The sequence below is a fragment of the Canis lupus genome, chromosome 14, assembly GCF_048164855.1.
Source record: "Canis lupus baileyi chromosome 14, mCanLup2.hap1, whole genome shotgun sequence".
Lineage (NCBI taxonomy): Eukaryota > Metazoa > Chordata > Mammalia > Carnivora > Canidae > Canis > Canis lupus.
The window spans coordinates 2000557-2020012 of NC_132851.1; the positions used below are offsets into that span (position 1 = coordinate 2000557).

The 19456-nt window shown below is 43.1% G+C and overlaps 1 protein-coding gene across 8 annotated transcripts in view; it reads left to right on the forward strand.

Moving 5' to 3' along the window:
• The window catches only part of MATN2 (matrilin 2), a 146239-nt gene that overhangs the window by 16415 nt on the left and 110368 nt on the right, over positions 1 to 19456 (forward strand). The window lies entirely within an intron of this gene.

The following is a 19456-nucleotide window of genomic DNA, read 5'->3' on the forward strand; positions in this document are numbered from 1 at the left end:
TCCTACTTTCTGTTGCCAATGGAAGTTTTTGTCTCTGTTGATAATTATTAACATTTTCAGCGTTGGCTGCCAGTAAATGAATTTCCACATCCTAAAACAATCCTCCTAATTGACATGTGCTGGCACCCTCAGTGAGGGAGGACAGCAGATGCCATAGTTTTTGGCTCCTGGAGTGACAGACCCATTGAGACCACAAGTCTTACACACCCTGAAGCCACTTAATCAAGATTTGAACTTTGTCTCCTTCCCTGAGCTTGCAGGGGCTTTGTTTACCCTCTTTCTTCTACCTGGCATATCTTCCCTTGGCCAAGGCCTGTTATCAGCCAGGGCCAGCTCAAGGGCCAGCTCCTCCCTCTCCCAGGCGGGCAGGACCCTCTTGGGATGGGCCTCGTACATCGCAGGTCCTCTGTAAAGGTGTCTTATATTTCAAGGAGTACCAGTGGCACTTACCCCAGATAGATTCCTATTTTAGTTATTTTTGTACTTGTCTCGTTTTTACCTTTAGACTATACACTTTTGAAGGTAAAGACTGTTTCTTGAGACTCCTGGGTGCCTCAATGGTTGAGTGTCTGCCTTTGGCTCAGGGCATGATCTCGGGGTTCTGGGATCGAGTCCCACATCAGGCTCCTCACAGAGAGCCTGTCTCTCCCTCTGCCTGTGTCTCTGCCTCTCTCTGTGTGTCCCTCATGAATAAATAAATAGAATCTTTAAAAAAAAAAAAACTGTTTCTCATGTGTCACAGCACCTCTGAAGGTTGCTCTCATTTATGGAGCCCCTGCTGTGAGTAGGGACATACTAGCTCATTTAATCTGAGAGAAAAAAGACAAAACACTGGAAGGCGGGTTATTGGTTTATCTCACTTTCAGAAGAGGATGCCCAGGCCTAGAGAAGTTAAGCAATAGGTGCCCACTCCCACCCTCACCCCTCTTAGGGAGAAGATGCGTGGCTTAGGGGAAGAGGTGTTTTTGAACAAAGAAAAAGGCACCTCACACTCGAAATTGCTCCCTTAGCAGTTTTTGAGCAGACCATGAAATGCCCATCTATATTTGGAGGTGCTGCTGCCACTGCTGCTGGTTACCCTGGGGTCTGAGGACCTCAAGCCCTGGTGCTGGTCCAGCCCACAGCAGAGCTCAGTGCTTGTTGAACGACTGAGTAGATGAGATGTACAGATGGTTGATTTCATTTCCATTTGGATGTTTCCAGTCTTGATTCCACTTCTACTTAGCAGGTGACACTGGGCAAGTTGCTCTGTCCTCCAGGGTGTTCATTTAGAAAGGGAGGTGGTTGAAGTCAGTGATCTTCAGGTCTCATCTAGGATGTGATGACATCATTGATTCCGTGCCTCCTGATGTCCCTTCTCTGGCTCCTATGGTGAAACCTCCAGTGTAATCCTTGGTTTTCTTTCACTTTCTCCATCTGGGAGAGCAAGATGGAATCATATTCCGGAGGCTGAGGAAGGAGAAGTTTTGACACAGAAAAGGTGGGGCAATAGAATCAGGTAGGAGGGTGGGCGGTAGGATCAAGTAGGGGAGAGGGGTGGGACAGCAGTATCAGGCAGGGGGTGCAGTGGAGCAGTAGGATCAGATAGGGTGGTAGAGGGCACAGCAGGATCAAGCAGGGAGCAGAGGTGTGGCAGTAGGATCAGGTAGGGTTTGTTGGGGCAATAGTATCAGGCAGGGGTGGGGTGGAGCAGTGAGATCAAGCAGGCGGACTGGGAAGTGGTAGGATCAGGCAGGGGAATGGGGCAGGGGGATAAGGCAGGGAGACAGGGGCAGGGGGATGAGGCAGTAAAGCAATGTTGCTCAAGCTTTATTGTGCACACACTACTGGTCCCTGACCTCAGAGTGTTTGGTTCAGGAGGTCTGGGTTGGGACCTGAGAGGTTGCATTTCTGGCGATTTCAGTTTGAGAACCAGTGTAGAAGAGAACTCTAGAAGGTGGTGCCCATGCAGCGGGAAAAGATCTTGGGAGGAGATGCTGTGGGACATGAGCCAGAAACACAGTGCAGGGATGAGTAACAGCTGCTAGAAAGACTGCAGTTGGACAGTGTAACTAACTGGAAGCCGGGCCCACCCCTCCTGCTAGCATTTTTCTACCCGGGGAAGTTGGCAAAGGTGGGCCTCCCCCCGCCCCCCCGCCCAAGGAGAGCCAGCCTCTTACAGCAGAGTGGTTAACACACATCTAAATAATCAGGTGGCTGGGGTGTGTCTTTGTCATCAGACCTGATTATAAAAATGAAGGTTGATGGGTAGAGCCTATCAAATTGTTTTCACTATAGCAGAGACTTTCCAAAAATAAAGTCCTTTGACATGAAAGCCCAGCCCCTCCTCAGCCCCCCTGCAGCTGCAGCTAGGACTTGGTGGGGGCTGCCTGGCTGCTGCTCAGCCCAGATGGGTGAAATGCATCTGGTCATGCCTGTGCTCTCTACTTGTGTAAACCAATATCCCTCTTACCATTCATGTTTAATAAACTGTATAAACTGAATTCCTCATTCCTATCTTGTAATTAATACTGGAAGAATTTTTTTTTTAAAAAAAAAGCATAGTATCTGATTTGCAATAAGCTGCAAAGTTAAAAGCTTTCCTAGCCAGTGAATAAATAACTTGATTTCTTTTCTCCTACAGATTCTCTCTCTCCCCTTCTTTCTTTTCTTTTCTCTATTAAACTCTCTAACCCCTTCCTTTTCCGTAACTCTCCTTTATCTCTCCCTCTTGAATCTCTCCCTCCTTCCCTCATTTCCTTCTTCAGTTCCAGAATGTTTTATCCTCAGCTTGCCCATATGTCTGCCACCTGCAGTGTGTATGTGAGTAGGAATGGCAGTGGGGGACATCCTCTCTGTGGGTGGCATAGCCAATTTTCTCTTCTTTGATGGCTTGTCCTGTCAGAGGGCAAGGCATACAATCTTACCCCTCTGGCCAGTCATGCCCCAGGTCTCCCTAACTGATGTTAATAAGTAAAGTAATGATAATGAGGGGTGTCTTTTTTTGGAGGTGTGAGGAGACCATCTACTATGTGTCAGGCACTGTACTAGGCAGCTCACACTTCACCTTGCACATATTATCCCCATTTTACAGATGAAGAAACTGAGCCTTAGAGAGGTTAAATGTCTTGCTCAAAGTCATATAACCATTGAGCTGCAGAGGTGGGATGTGAGAATACAATGTGCCTTTTCCTCTGTTCAAACCCTTTTCTGGAACCCTACCTCTTCTGTTCTATCCAACCCAATTGGACTCATCTTTCAGGGCTCAGTGTAAGCATTCCTAGTCTTTTAAGTTGGGACTTAGTCCCTCAGCAGTACACTCCCCCGGCCTGCCATATGTCCCCGCATTGCACTTACAGCCTGTACAGGGATTGCCTGCTTCATTGTCTCTATTGTAGCGACAGTGATTAGTAACGGGCAGGAATACAAGAAGTGCTTGATAAACACCTAGAGGAGTAAGTGAACTAACATGTGAACAAAGAGGAGTATCTAGAGAGGAGCCGCCAGGCTGTTGAAGGTTTCTGAAGCTAGAGCATATGGAAACGATTCGAAAGACCTAAGGATGTTTAGCTTGGGAAAGTAGAAGGGCTCTCTGAAGGCTGTGTTACAGAGGAGTCCAAGCTTGTTATCAAGACCTTACAGAGGAGACAGAGAACCAAACACCTATGCTTTCAAGGAAACAAGTTTTCCTTCCATAGGAAACTCTTCAGCCACCAAATTAGCCCAGGAAGGAAACAGCTTGCTTCCTTGGGCTTGGGGATGTGAGAAGCCTTGTGTAGGGGCTTAAATAAATCTCTGATCTGTGAGCCCTCATGTTCCATGGAGTTGCCTGCAGAATTAGGAATTGAACTAAGAGATAAGAACTTTCCTATTAAGAAAAAAAAAAAAAAAAGCTGAATATTTGCTTTCCAAGAACAATCTGCCTTAGGAGCTATTTATTTATTTATTTATTTATTTATTTAATAAGCCTTTCCAATAACATATATTAAGCAAGGGAGAAACTGAGAAATTTTTAGTGATTGGCAACATAATAATTTGTTGAATCCCTGGGTTTCACTTCTAGCAATGTTAACTGAATGAATGAATGAAAAGAATGATTACAGGTTAATTGTATTCACGATTTTGGTTAATTCTGTACAGCTTGTAGTCAGTGAATATGACTAGACCTTTACTATCCATGGCTTAATAGCCATCATAGAACAGGAGTTTTTAACCTAAGTAGGATACTTTAAATTTTTTATATTAAATTTTATCTTCTTCATTTAAGTTATTCATTCTTGATTAATATCTTTCTCTTGCTTAACGTAGCAATTTAGTATCATTCACAAATTTGATAAAATGCTTTCTCTTTCTTCATGACCCCACTGAGAATATTAAAAGAATATTTTATATTCTTTTGAAATGGTTATAAAGAATAATCTTTACCTTTAAAAATTCATGTTTAAATATTTAATGACCACTAGATATTGAAAATACAAGAGGAGATAATTTCAAAAGTTGCCTGAGTGATCAACTTATACTTATTTCATGCATTTTTGAGAGGAAATATTACAGACTTAGTTTGCTGGGGCCACCATAACAAAGTACCATACATTGGGTACCTTAAACACCATATTTTTATTTTCTCACCTTTCTGGAGGTTAGAAATCCATCAAGGTGTTGGCAAAATTTTGTTTTTTTCTGAGGCCTCTTTCCTAGGCTTGCTGAAGGCTGCCATTTCCCTGTGTCCTCACATGGTCTTCCCTCTGTAAATGTCTCTACATCTAAGGTTCCTCTTATAAGGATGCCAGTCATAGTAGATTGGAACCCACCTTAATGATCTCCTTTGACTTTAATGACCTCTTTAAGAACCCCATCTCCAAATACAGTCACAATTCTGAGGTACAAGGGTTTAAGATTTCAACTTATGGATTGTGGGGGACACGATTCATCTCCTAACAAGTTGCTCTGCCTTTTGCTTTCATTTGTAGAGGACAGTGTGTCTTCCTTGACACTTTGCTAAATAGCTTCTTTTTCCTCTCTGATTCACTTTGTATTCCCATTTCAGGGTGATATAACTGTTACATATGCCAGGGAAGCACGCTCAAAGATCTCAGAGATGTGGATGTTTCTGAGTCCATAAAGCAGGTCAGACGAACGTGGTGGGTCGGACAGCCAACATCCTAGGGCTGGAGATGGGAAACCAGTACACTGTAGCCAGGATGTGAAGCCAAGTCTGAGTAAGACTTTTTTCAAAAGCCAAGATATAGAACGACCAGCTCAGAAAAGCCTTCTTTCAGTATATCCAGAGGAGGCTGATTTATAGGGAAAGATGAAAGGAGGGCCATGTGTTCTTTGGCTGCACAGAGGACAGGGGGCTGGGCAAGGAGGAAGTAGGGAGGAAGGTATCATAAGGCTGCAGCCAGCCAAGGAGTACAAACATCAAAGAAGAAGCTGATGGCCAGATGTACAAAGAGCTGATGCAGGGGAAGGGTCTAGAGGAGAAACAAGAGGAATGTGGGCATCTGACCACATAGGCTCAGAGCCAAGAGGGGCCTTAGGAAAGACAGGATACATGATGTGCAGTGTGGGGCATTTGGCCATGAGAAACCTGGGAAAATTTGCCTCAGGGACCTTTAAAGTCAGGTTGGACCATAATGTAAACTGTGGAGGAATCCAGTCCAGAGGGCTCAGATCTGGCCAAGGCTGTGAGAGGCTGCTTTCCATCTCTAGTTCTTGATTCCCTAGCGATGACACCAGGGCTTGTTTCAGTGTACGGGATCCATTCACTGAATGAGTATGTACCGAGAATCCCCAGGTTACAAGCGCTGTGCTGGGCCAAGTGAAAGATGCAGAATCCTTAAATGTTTGGGACTCATCACTGGGGTCTCCAGGGGAGCGTGCCCTTCTCCTAGAGGGACCACTCACCCATATATGCCCAGACACCAGGCTCCCTGGGGCATCCTGTCTGATTGTCTCATCTATTGAAGGAAGCAGGCCCCTCCACTCCCCTGGTCCAGTCAAACTTAATTTGTTTCCAAAATGAAGAGAAATAGGAAAGCCATTAATTTTACCTAGCTATTTTTCTGTACCAAAATCTTATAGTTCCAATACATTATTTTTTGTTTCATGATTTGCCTCAGTTTTATCATTTATTCATTCATTAAACAGATAGGCATTGAATATCTGTAGCGGGCAAGGACAGCATTGTTTTGGGTGCTGATGATATTGCAGAGTTACATCTGGCCCACTACCTGTCACGTTTTAGGGTTTGATGCAGATTCCCTAGTTGTGGGCAGCATGGGTCTTTTGGGGGAAAATTTTTATGGGATCCACTAGAGAAGTCCTCCAGAGCCAGTGGAACGTATTCATCAAGCCATCTGGGCTTGATGCCTTCTGTAGAGAGGATATATCAGACAACTAATTTGATTTTTTTTTAAACAGTCATTAGCCTATTTGGGTTTCCTATTTCTTCTTGAGTCTATTTTGATAATTGGCATTTTCCTTAATTTGTCTGTATTTTCAGATCCATCGGCATACATAAAAAAATACAGGTCTTAACACAATTTTTAACATGGGGCATGGTATTCTTTCACAAAAAATGCTCAGTGTTTTGTTCTCGTAGTTCCCAAAGCTCCTACCAAAATTCTGAAGTAGCATTGAGACCTGGGGGATGATGTGCTGGGGATAGGGGAAGAGGTCTCTATTGACTGTTAGGTTTCTCTGATAATACTTAGCATTTGTAAGAGGGCTTTACAGTTTTTGAAAGCACCTTTTGAAAGCACCTTTTGCTTGCCTTTACCTCCCTTCTCTTCACAAAGCCCTCGAGAGGTAGATTTGATGACAACTCCCAGCTACAGATAAGAAAAAATCTGATCAGTTTATTTATCTATGATGGATACGTGAAGTCTGAAGCCACTCTTAGAATCACACCAGTTTACCTAGAAGAAAGTTTAGAGATCATCTAGTTTAGAGGCTTTTAGCCTGGGGACCATTGGATCAACAGAATAGACTTCTGTTTGGCTAGACTTCATTGGGCCCATAATCTGGATGGGAAAAAAAATTACATACTCTTTCACCAACCTCTAACTGCAGTTGAGCATTTTCTTCTATTATGATTGTAAACCACAAACCACAGGAGTAGTAGCAGTACTCTGTCACTAACAGAGACCACAGATATTTTCATGGCACGTTATAGCTGTCAGAGGTAATTCCACATACGGTTGACATGCATCACTACTTTGAAATTACACCTTTCAACTTTGTTATTTAAAGTTATTTTTAAAAGTCCATATGTCGTTGTATCTCCAACTTTTAAATACCTTGATAACTGTAGTTCAAATAACTGGCTTCCTTTCTTACCCTTTGCATTTACTTGTTTATTTATTGTGGTAATAGATACACATATCATAAGATTAATCACCTTAAACGTTTTGCAGTGTACAATTCAGTGGCATTGAGTATATTCACATTGTGGTACAACCACCATCACTGTCTATTTCCAGAACTTTTCATCATCCCAAACAGAAGCTACCTGTTCAGTTCCCTTTCCCCAGGAACTTCTTTTCTACCTCTTGTCTCTTTGGATTTGCCCATTCTAGAAACCTCACATAAGAAGTGGAGTGATATAATATTTTGCTTTTATGTCTGACCTTTTTCACTTAGCATAATGTTTTCAAGATTCATCCATGTTTTAGCATGTGTCAGAACTTTTTTATGGCTGAATAATATTCCATTATATGAGTATACGATATTTTGTTTATCCATTCATCTGTTGATGGACACAGGTTTTTTTCTGCCTTTTGGCTCATGTGAATAATGCTGCTATGAACATTGGCATGCAAGTATCTGTTTGAGTCCCTCCCTGCTTTCAGTTTTTCTTGGATATATATCAAAGATGAAATTGCCAAGAAATGTAATTCAACATATAACTTTTTTTTTGAGTGAGTGAGAGACAGAGAACACAAGTGTATGAGTGGAGGTGGAGGTGGTGTTGGGAAGAAGGGCAGAGGGACAAAGGGAGAGGAAGAAAGAGAATCTTAAGCAGGCTCCATGCTGGGTGTGTAGCCCAAACCAGGGCTTGATCTCACAACTCCAAGATCATGACCTGAGCCAAAATCAAGACTCAGATGCTTAACCAACTGAGCCATCCAGGTGCCCCATCTACATTTAAATTTATGACAGACTGCCAAACTGTATTCCACAGTGGCTGCACCATTTTATAGTCCCACCAACAATACACAAAGGTTCCAAGTTTTCCATATTTTTACCAAAACTTGTTATTCTCCATTTTTTAAATAGTAGCCATCCTAGTGGGTATTGGTTTTATGTTAGGCATGGGTTTCACCACACTGCCCTGGAAGTCCTTGGTACAAATAAAGGTTAAGAAACTAGGAAGAAAGAACCAAAGCCCAGAGATATTGTTACTTGTTCAAGGTGAAGTGATTCACCAGCAATGCCTATGGCTTAGGACCAAGTCTCTTGGGGCTCAGAGGGGCTCCTCTCTCTTTTCATGTAGACATTTGCCCCAGCCAGTGGTCAGACTGAGTCAGGGCTGGAACAAAGCCATCAGCCAACCAGCCACCGAAGCTGAGGCGAGCCCCAGACACATATGAGGCAGACATAATCCCTGCCCGCAAACCACTGTAATGTGAAACTACCACACACCACCACAGCTACTAAATCTTTATTCACTTAACAAACCTTGAGCGCCTTGTGTGATCAAACTCCATGTTCAGCTGGACTGTCTAAGGGGCATCCAAAGGGTCATCCCTTGGTGATGCTCAACTGATAGTTTGGTTTACGGGTTAAAGTTCAGGAGGGAAAAATAATCCTGTCCATGTTTCCTTTAAATTCAAACTGGTGGGGGATCCCTGGGTGGCTCAGCGGTTTGGCGCCTGCCTTTGGCCCGGGGCACGGTCCTGGGGTCCCTGGGTCGAGTCCCGCATTGGGCTCCCAGCATGGAGCCTGCTTCTCCCTCTGCCTGTGTCTCTGCCTCTCTCTCTCTCTATGTTTATCATGAATAAATAAATAAATACATCTTTAAAAAAAAATTCAAACTGGTGGGGGTGCCTGGGTGGCTCAGCAGTTGAGCATCTGCCCTTGGCTCAAGTCGTGATCCCAGGGTCCTGGGATCAAGTTCTGCATCAGGCTCCCTGCAAAGAGCCTGCTTCTCCCTCTGCCTCTCTCTGTGTGTCTCCCGTGAATAAATAAATAAAATCTTTAAAAAAAACAAAAACAAAACACAGCAAATAATAAAAATTAATACAGAATGGTGTTCTGAACTGTCATTCCTTGATCTAGAGCCTCTGCTCTGCAGAGACAGCCTAAGATGGCTTCTTTTTTTTTTTTCTAATAATCTCCTCACCCCATTTTCTTGCAAGCTTCCAATCAACTGAATCTTGAATCTTCCCACACCTGCCATCACACTTGAATCTTCCCACACCTGCCATCACACTTGTCAGCTTGGTTTTAAAAATAATAGCCGCTGACTTTTAATAAGTGTGAATTCTGGCTTTCCACTCTGTGACCATAAAGAAGTAACACAACCACCCTTAGCACCAGTTGTCTCACTTGTAAAAGGGGATGGTAATGAGTAGGAAAGAGGGTGCAATGAATGATAAAGGGCTGGCATGGACCCTGGCACATAGTAAACATTCAATTAAAGCCTGTTGTTATTGTCTATTTTTAAATTTATTATTAAAAACCCCTTTGTACATTGCAAAGTGGAATTAACAGACCCCACTCTACAGTGACATCTTTAAATCTAGGAATTAGGCCTTTTCATCTTTGGCTCTAAGGCATCTGGCATAGTAGCCTCTCAATAAATGTATACTGAATAAATGAATGAGAGATGCCATTTATTAATATCATTAGTATTATTAATTTATATTTATGTATTTGAGCATCTATTGATTTAGATATAAAAATAGCATTTTTTTCTTTAAACCTTATATCAGATATTGGTCTTAGAGAAGAACCTCTATCAAATTGGTTACATGAGCATTTCAGAAAATATGCATGCTTAGCAAAGAGGGCAATACAGTTTACTTTTTAAAATGTTGAAATTTGTACCATCAGATTCATTCCTTCATACATAGAATACATTTTATTGGGCAGCCTCTCTGGAACAAGCTTGGTATCAGTAGTGAAATCTTTGGATATTAGGTAGATTGCAATTGGCTTAAGCTAACAGTGGTTTTATAAAAAGATGTTTAAATATCTCCCAAAAAGTCTGGAGGTCAGCGATTCCTAGTCTGTGGCAAGGGCTCAACTTTGTCATTGAACCCAGAGCTCCTTCTAGCTTTTAGCTGTGTCATCCCAGGAGACTGGCTTTCAAAGGCTTTTTGCCTTATAGTCACAAGATGGCTGCTGTAGCTCCAAACATCACTTTGTTCCTTGGCCGTGGTCAAGTCAGGAAGAGAACAAAGAGAATAAAGAGAACTTTTTCATTCCTTGGTTTGTTCCTTTGATCAGATCCAAAATCTTTTGTGGAAATTTCAGGAGAGTTTCCCTTACTCCCCACTGGCCAAAACTGGATCACAGGCTCACTCCAACTATCTAGTCTGGAGAATGGGATAATCACCATTGGCTTTGTTCACAGGTGGGATGGGACCTGCCCTCATGGAGCTCTTTGCTGGTTGAGTTCTTAGGCAAAGGAGCCGGAAGGGGTGGGGGAGAGAAATGAATTTTAAGTAGTCAACCTCTAGTGTTGTCATTTTCTTGAAAATAACCAAAATGGAAAGAAGGCAGTAACAATTAAGGTGAGAGGCAAGAAAAAGGACAAGAAAAAGAATTATCCAAATGGTTGGTGCAAGTTAAAAAAAAAGAAAACTAAAAAAGAATGTCAGGGACGCCAGGGTGGCTCAGCGGTTGAGTGTCTCCCTTTGGCTCAGGTCATGATCTTGGTGTCCTGGGGTCAAGACCCACATCGGGCTCCCAGCATGAAGCCTGCTTCTCCCTCTGCCTGTGTCCCTGCCTCTCTCTCTGTGTCTTTCATGAATAAATAAATAAAATCTTGGGATCCCTGGGTGGCGCAGCGGTTTGGCGCCTGCCTTTGGCCCAGGGCGCGATCCTGGAGACCCAGGATCGAATCCCATGTCGGGCTCCCGGTGTATGGAGTCTGCTTCTCCCTCTGCCTGTGTCTTTGCCTCTCTCTCTCTCTCTGTGTGTGTGTGATTATCATAAAAATAAATAAATAAATAAATAAATAAATAAATAAATAAATAAATAAAATCTTAAAAAAAAGAAAAGAAAAGAAAAACAAAGCCAGAAAGTGGGATAGGAGTGCTGGGATGAGTGCTTAGATCATGGTGGGGGGAGGCCTCACTGAGGGGGGGGGCACTTTCTATAGGCACTCAAAGGCGGTGAGGGGATAAGTCACTGAATCCAGAATGTTCCAGGCTGAGGGAAAAGGAGGTAAAAGCATGCCTGAAGTGTTTAGAATTGCAATGCCAGTGTCTTGTGGCTTTAAGAAGTAACATACGGGCCATTGGGGTCCATTTTTAGGACTTTGGTTTTTCTCTAAGAAAGAAGGGAACCTTGGGAGGGTTTTAAACAAAGGAGTGAGGTGATTTCACTTGTATTTAAAGAATCACTGTGGCTGCTGGATTGAGAACAGTCTGTAAAGGGGCAAAGGCAAATGCCAGTTGGGAAGTTAATGCCATCATTGAGGTGAGGGATGTTGGCAGAGGTGATCATTTCTGGAGTGTAAGAACTAAGAATTATTTTATTCTGTGGCAAGTTTCCCAAAACCTTCTTGAACAGTACCAGTTCCTGGGATTTACAGCAACAACAGTTACAACTAGGAAACATTAATGTAATATAAAGTCATTCAGATTGCACCCTTGTCTGTTGCGGTGTGTAAGTTTATTGTTTCCAGTTAATTAATCATGAAGAGTATGAGTACTAGACTCAGATTACTGGATTTAAATCAAATCCTGGTTCTACCATTTTCTGATAGTGTGACCTTGGGCAAATTACTCAAAAACTCTCTGTGCCTCAGTTTCCCCACCTGTTAAATGGGGACAACAGGTTGTTGTGAAAAATAAGGAGTTAATACACATGGAATGTTTAACATTATGTTGATATATAACTATTGCTCAGAAATCATTACAGATATGGACATAACCATTTATAAAGGTCAAGGAACAGTTCTGTTTGACTTAATTTATTTAACACCATAGTGTAAACTAGACCCAACTAGAACTGGACAGGAACTGAGATGTCATTTAGTCCAACTCTAGAGATCAAAGTGACATGGCCAAAAAAGAAGAAGGTTATGTGGCTAATGTCACCTAGCTGATGGCAGAGCAGGGACCAGAACATGAACCTCTGGACTCTCAGTCTGGGGATTTCTGTGCTGTGCCATGTTGCTTCTATATAGCCTTCAACATAATACCAGGTGGGAATAATAATCATAATACCAACAATAATTGATTTGTTGACTCTTACTTTGTGCCAGGAAGCATTCTAAGTACTTTACACACATCCGCTTACTTAATCCCCACGACAACCCCATGAGGCAGATACAGTCATTGTCCCCATCTGGTAGAGGAGGAAACTGAAGTTAGAGAGAGCAGGTAACTTGCCCAGGATGGGGAATGTGTGTTGGGTGGGGGAACAGGGGTGGCCTGAGAGTCAGGAAGCTGCCTTAGCATTTCACCGCATGATCTATCTTCCCCATTTGTGGAATAGGGAAATTGAATCCAATCTTTAAGGTCCCTTTTCAGTTGATTGATTGACTAGTTTTACAGAGAGAAAGAGCATGCACGCGAGTGGGGGGAGGGCAGAGGGTTAGCATCTTCAAGAAGACTCTTTGCTAAGCACAGAGCCAGATGTGGAAGCTCTACAACCCATGAGATCATGACCTGAGCTGAAACCAAGAGTCCAATGCTTAACCAACTGAACCATCCAGGTACTCCCCTTTTCGGTTTTTAAGTATGCATATCCTAAGTACTTTGTGATTATCAGGTCTGTAACAAATACCATTTTAGTTCATTAAACATGCTGTCTTATTAACTGATCTTCATTTTTAATGATCAGCCACAAGAAAGACTATTTGTAGAACAGCCTAGAAACCAAAGTCACCAAGGCTGTGAGAGATGCTTGAAATGTTATTTCTGGCTTCCATGGCAACCCTAACATAGGGCGTTAAGCTTAATGGAGTCAAATACACCAGCTGGAATTGAGTGTTCACCCAAGCACTGAGAGTGATGAAGAAACAAATAGCTGGCTCAATAGTTTTGCTTTTGTGTAATACATTGTCTCAGAGTATTTTAGGGAGTGGAGACCTAAGCCAATTTAAGTAAAAGATGAAGGAAATGAAGCATTGCATCAAAGTGGAGAGAGGAGGATTTCCAAAAGAATTGGAGTTGGAGACTGAGAACAATTGAGGTGCCTGGGAGAGTTCTTGTGGACAGAAGGATGGAGAGTCAGGCAGAGGTTTCAGGGAAGGGGAAGATACTTGGCCTTACCTCCACAAAGCTTGGACTGGACTGGGCCTCCAGTTAGCTCTGTGAAGAGGACTCAGCATGCCTAGTTGTGTTTTTTGTTCCGGTGTGTTTCAAACTCTCAGGAGGAACCCACTGCAGATGAGTGAGGTGGCAAGAAGGCAGAGATGTTGAGGAGTTGAGGGGACCACCAAGACCAGTGCAGGAAACAAAGCTCTGGGTATTTTAAGCAGAAAGGGATTTTGTACTGGGAATGAGGTACTTAAGTAATTTTTGGAAAGGTTGGAGAAGTGGGAGGTGGAGCCATCACACAAGAATTCATTGCTGGGATCAGGAGGCTGCTGCCACCATAACTGTATATGAAGCTGGTGAGCAGATACTAGAACACCAAGCCTTTCGACAGCCTTACTTGCCAGCAGAAACAGCCTTCACTTTGCTTCCTCCTTTGTGAGTATCCTTAACTGGTGGTATGTAATTGTTACCCAGAACCTACCTGCAAAGGGGTCTGAGAAGTATGGTTCTTGTCTTTTTCGTTTCTACAGTACTGGAAGACTCATAAAAGAGGTGGGAGTTGATGCTGAGTGCCAACTGACAGTTCAATCCATAGTTATTTCATTTGAAATCTGATTAATGAGGACAAGCAATAGAGGTAGAGGAGTGGGGCACCTAAGAGTGAGTTGGGAGGGCCCAGTTGCTGACATACCACTGAAAGTCCTTCAGGTAGACTCGCTCCAGGGTTAAATAACAAAGGGGTAGAAACTCACTCTTAAAGATGAAGGAATTGTCTTAAAATTCTCTCTGGTGCCTTCTCTATTACTTTATACATGGAAGACATTAATTCACATCTGAGACTAGCCTGGGTTCTTGAATGGAAGGGAAAGCAAGGAGCACTGCTCCGGAGAGACTGGTTCTCAATCAGGTCAGGAATGAAGAAGACTGAAGTCTGGGATGAGTCAGGAGCCCTTGGGAGGTACCCTAAAGGAGGATGGCACATGTAAAGGCCTTCAGTGGCTCTCCACTGGCTCCTTTTTTTTTTTTTAATTTTTTAATTTATTTATGATAGTCACACACAGAGAGAGAGAGAGAGAGGCAGAGACATAGGCAGAGGGAGAAGCAGGCTCCATGCACCAGGAGCCCGACATGGGATTCGATCCTGGGTCTCCAGGATCACGCCCCGGGCCAAAGGCAGGCGCTAAACCACTGCGCCACCCAGGGATCCCTCTCCACTGGCTCCTTAATGGAGTCCAAACTCTTTTTCTTTTTTTTTTAAAGTAAGTTCTTTTTTTTTTTTTTTTTTTTAAAGTAAGTTCTATACAATGTGGGACTTGAACTCACAGCTCTGAGCTCAAGAGTCATATGCTCTACCAACTGAGCCAGCCAGGTGCCCCATGAAGTCCAAACTTCGTAAGAGGAGGCGCATACCACCCTCCTTCCATGACCCCCATGGCCATCCCCATTGTGTCCTTTAAGACCCAGCCATACCACACTCCCTGCAGTTTCCCCGCACACACATGAGCCCTATTCTGTTCTGGCCTCCCAGTCTTTGCTCACACTGACCCTCTGCCTAACGTTGTCCACAACTCTGGCCAACACCTACTCATCCTATAATAATAGAATACTATTATAAATAATACAGTACCCATCAGCTCCTCCAGCAATTTCTCCTGTCCACCATCTTGGGATCAGTGTTCTCCAGGCTCTAGTTACATATGTTCTTCGTGACTCTTATGAATCTGTCTTCTTTCAAACATTGTAAGCTCCCATTGTGACTGGTTCTCCTGCTCTATCCCCAGCACCTAGCACAAAGAAGGGAGGCTTTTTGCATAACTCAGCCAAGCCAAAATGATGGGAGAAGTGACTCCAAAGACCAGCTCTGCCTGTGCTGGTTCAGGGCTGGGGAGCCTCCTGCTCCTGGCCTCCCTTTGCGCCTGACCCTCCCCTTCCTGGGAAAGGAGTGCCAGACTCTGCCTCAGGGCCTCTTGCTACTGGCTCTTGTGTCTCTCAGCCTGACTCTAGATTGTTCCTCAGTGGTCCACTCCCATTCACCGAACTCCCAGAGAGCAGATGAGGCAATTGCTCAATTTATTCAGTTAAAATGCTCCAGTGGGTTAATTCCCCTTTGCTTTTTTCAAGCTGCCTACGCTGTGTTTCCCTTCTCAGAGAGGAAATCACCTGTTTCCCAGTACTTTCTTTTCTTTTTTTTTTTTTTTTAAAGATTTTATTTATTTATTCATGATAGTCACAGAGAGAGAGAGAGATGCAGAGACACAGGCAGAGGGAGAAGCAGGCTCCATGCACCGGGAGCCCGATGTGGGATTCGATCCCGGGTCTCCAGGATCGCACCCTGGGCCAAAGGCAGGCGCCAAACCGCTGCGCCACCCAGGGATCCCTTCCCAGTACTTTCTGTACTGTCTTATACTGGGGAAGGGGTGGCAGGTGGAGGTTTTTGTTTGAGTTTTTGTGTGTGTGTAGGTTACGATTTTAAGATAGGAGTCATTTGTGAATTTGAGAAAGGAAGAAAGACTGTGAGAGGAGTTTTGGTAGAGAATGTCAAACTTACTCTGTACCTATTCACTCAGCTCAATGGGTTTTCAAACCACTGATTATTTCAGGGCTTCTTTATACTTCTCTTTATCAATTGGGAGTAAGCCTGTTTATAAGACAAACTCTGAGAGAAGATAGGGGGGCCTTTTTTTTTTTTTTTTTTTTTTTAGTGAAATTTTAGCATATTGCTTTACCTTGCAGGGAAATCCAGTTTGTTGGAAACTGTTTTCTCCAGGGCGAAACTGGGGCAGCGTTCTCTTTGGCTCCTTCACAAAGAAAATTGTCCAAAGTTTTGGAAACCACAGTTGTTGAACCTCACATGATGTCTTTTCTTTCAGCTCATTTAACAGTTACTAGAGGAGACTGGTGTGATGTGGCATGTTTTTTCTTTCTTTTTTTTCTTTTCCATTTTTCTGGCTCATTGGTGCACACTCCCTGAGGGCCTTGGAGAGCTGTGTTCCTGAAGGGATTTATAACAGTCAGCAGGGGTGAATGAAATTTGAGCTGGTGTCAATCCAGAATCCTTCCTTCCTTCTCAAAAGATGCAAACTCATTCACCAGAACTTTCTTTAAAAAAGCGCAACAAAAATCTCTGTGTGACCTTGGAGAGTGTTTTTTTTTGTTGTTGTTGTTGTTGTTTGTCTCTCTCTATGTATATATGTGTGTGTGTGTGTGTGTATATATATATATATATATATATATATATATAATTGAAGTTCGATTTGTCAACATATACTATAACACCCAGTGCTCATCCCATCACATGCCCTCCTTAATGACCATGACCCAGTCACCCCATCCCCTGCCTGCCTCCTGTTCCTCAACCCTTTGTTTCCCAGAGTTAGGAGTCTCTCATGGTTTGTCACCCTCTCTAATTTTTCCCACTCAGTTTCCCTCCTTTCCCTTATAATCCCTTTCACTATTTCTCATATTCCCCATATGAATGAAACCATATGATAAGTGTCCTTCTCCGACTGACTTACTTCACTCAGCATAATACCCTCCAGTTCCAACCAGGTCGAAGCAAATGGTGGGTATTCGTTGTTTCTTTTTCTTTTTTTTAAAATATTTTATTTATTTATTCATGAGAGACACAGTGAGGGGGGGGGGCAGAGACACAGGCAGAGGAAGAAACAGGCTCCATGCAGGGAGCCTGAGGTGGGATTCGATCCCAGGTCTTCAGGATCAGGCCCTGGGCCGAAGGCAGCGCTCAAACTGCTGAGCCACCCAGGCTGCCCGTATTCATTGTTTCTGAGGGCTGAGAAATATTCCATTGTATATATAGACAACATCTTCATCTTTTTTTTTTTTTTAAGATTTTATTCATTTATTCATGAGAGACAGAGAGAGAAAGTGAGGCAGAGACATAGGCATAAGGAGAAGCAGACTCCTCGCAGGGAGCCCAATATGGGACCTGATCCCGGATCCTGGGATCACACTCCGAACCAAAGGCAGATGCTCAACCATTGAGCCACCCAGGCATCCCTAGACCACATCTTCTTTATCCATTCATCTGTAGAATGACATTGAGGCTCCTTCCACTGTTTGATTATTGTGAACATTGGTGCTATAAGCATCAGGGTGCAGGTGTCCTGGCGTTTCACAACATCTGTATCTTTGGGGTAAATCCCTAATAGTGCAATTGCTGGGTCATAGGGTAGCTCTATTTTTAACTCTTTGAGGAACCTCCACACTGTTATCCAGAGTGGCTGCACCAGTTCACATTCCCACCAACAGTGCAAGAGGGTTCCCCCTTCTCCACATCCTCTCCAACATTTGTTGTTTCCTGTCTTGTTAATTTTCCCCATTCTCACTGGTATGAGGTGGTATCTCATGGTGGTTTTGATTTGTATTTCCCTGATGGCAAGTGATGCAGAGCATTTTCTCATGTGCTTGTTGGCCATGTGTATGTCTTCTTTGGTGAAATTTCTGTTCACATCTTCTGCCCATTTCATGATTGGATTGTTTGTTTCTTTGCTGTTGAGTTTAAAAAGTTCTTTATAGATCTTGGATACTAGCCCTTTATCTGATAGGTCATTTGCAAATATCTTTTCCCATTTTGTGGGTTGTCTTTTAGTTTTGTTGACTGTTTCTTTTGCTGTGCAGAAGCTTTTTAGCTTGAGTAAGTCCCAATGGTTCATTTTTGTTTTTGTTTCCCTTGCCTTCATAGATGTATCTTGCAAGAAGTTGCTGTGGCCAAGTTCAAAAAGGGTGTTGCCTGTGATCTCCTCTAGGATTTTGATGGATTCTTGTCTCACACTTAGATCTTTCATCCATTTTGAGTTTATCTTTGTGTATGGTGTGAGAGAATGTTCTAGTTTCATTTTTCTGCACGTGGCTGTCCAATTTTTCCAGCACCATTTATTGAAGTGACTGTCCTTTTGCCAAAAGTGGATAGTCTTTCCTGCTTTGTCAAATATTAGTTGGCCATAGAGTTGAGGGCCCATTTCTGGGTTCTCTATTCTGTTCCATTGATCTATGTGTCTGTTCTTGTGCCAGTGCCACACTGTCTTGATGATCACAGCTTTGTAATACAGCTTGAAATCCAACCTTGTGATGCCCTTGGCATTGGTTTTCTTTTTCAATATTCCCCTGGCTATTCGGGGTCTTTTTTGATTCCACACAAATCTTTTTTTTTTTTTGTAATAATAAATTTATTTTTTATTGATGTTCAATTTGCCAACATACAGAATAACACCCAGTGCTCATCCCATCAAGTGCCCCCCTCAGTGCCCGCCACCCAGTCACCCCCACCCCCCGCGCTCCTCCCCTTCCACCACCCCTAGTTCGTTTCCCAGAGTTAGGAGTCTTCCATGTTCTGTCTCCCTTTCTGATACTTCCTACCCATTTCTTCTCCCTTCCCCTCTATTCCCTTTCACTATTATTTATATTCCCCAAATGAATGAGACCATATAGTGTTTGTCCTTCTCCGATTGACTTACTTCACTCAGCATAATACCCTCCAGTTCCATCCACGTCGAAGCAAATGGAGGGTATTTGTCGTTTCTAATGGCTGAGTAAATTCCATTGTATACATAAACCACATCTTCTTTATCCATTCATCTTTCGATGGACACCGAAGCTCCTTCCACAGTTTGGCTATTGTGATTCCACACAAATCTAAGATGACTTGTTCCAACTCTGTGAAGAAAGTCCATGGTATTTTGATAGGGATTGCACTGAATGTGTAAATGGCCCTGGGTAGCGTAGACATTTTCACAATATTAATTCTTCTAATTCATGAGCAAACAATCAACGTGATAGATCACATCAACAAGAGAAAAAAACAAGAACCATATGATCCTCTCAATAGATGCAGAGAAAGCATTTGACAAAATACAGCCTCCATTCCTGATCAAAACTCTTCAGAGTATAGGGATAGAGGGAACATTCCTCAATATCTTAAAAGCCATCTATGAAAAGCTCACAGCAAATATCATTCTCCATGGTGAAAAACTGAGAGCCTTTCCCCTAAGACCAGGAACATGACAGGAACACCCACC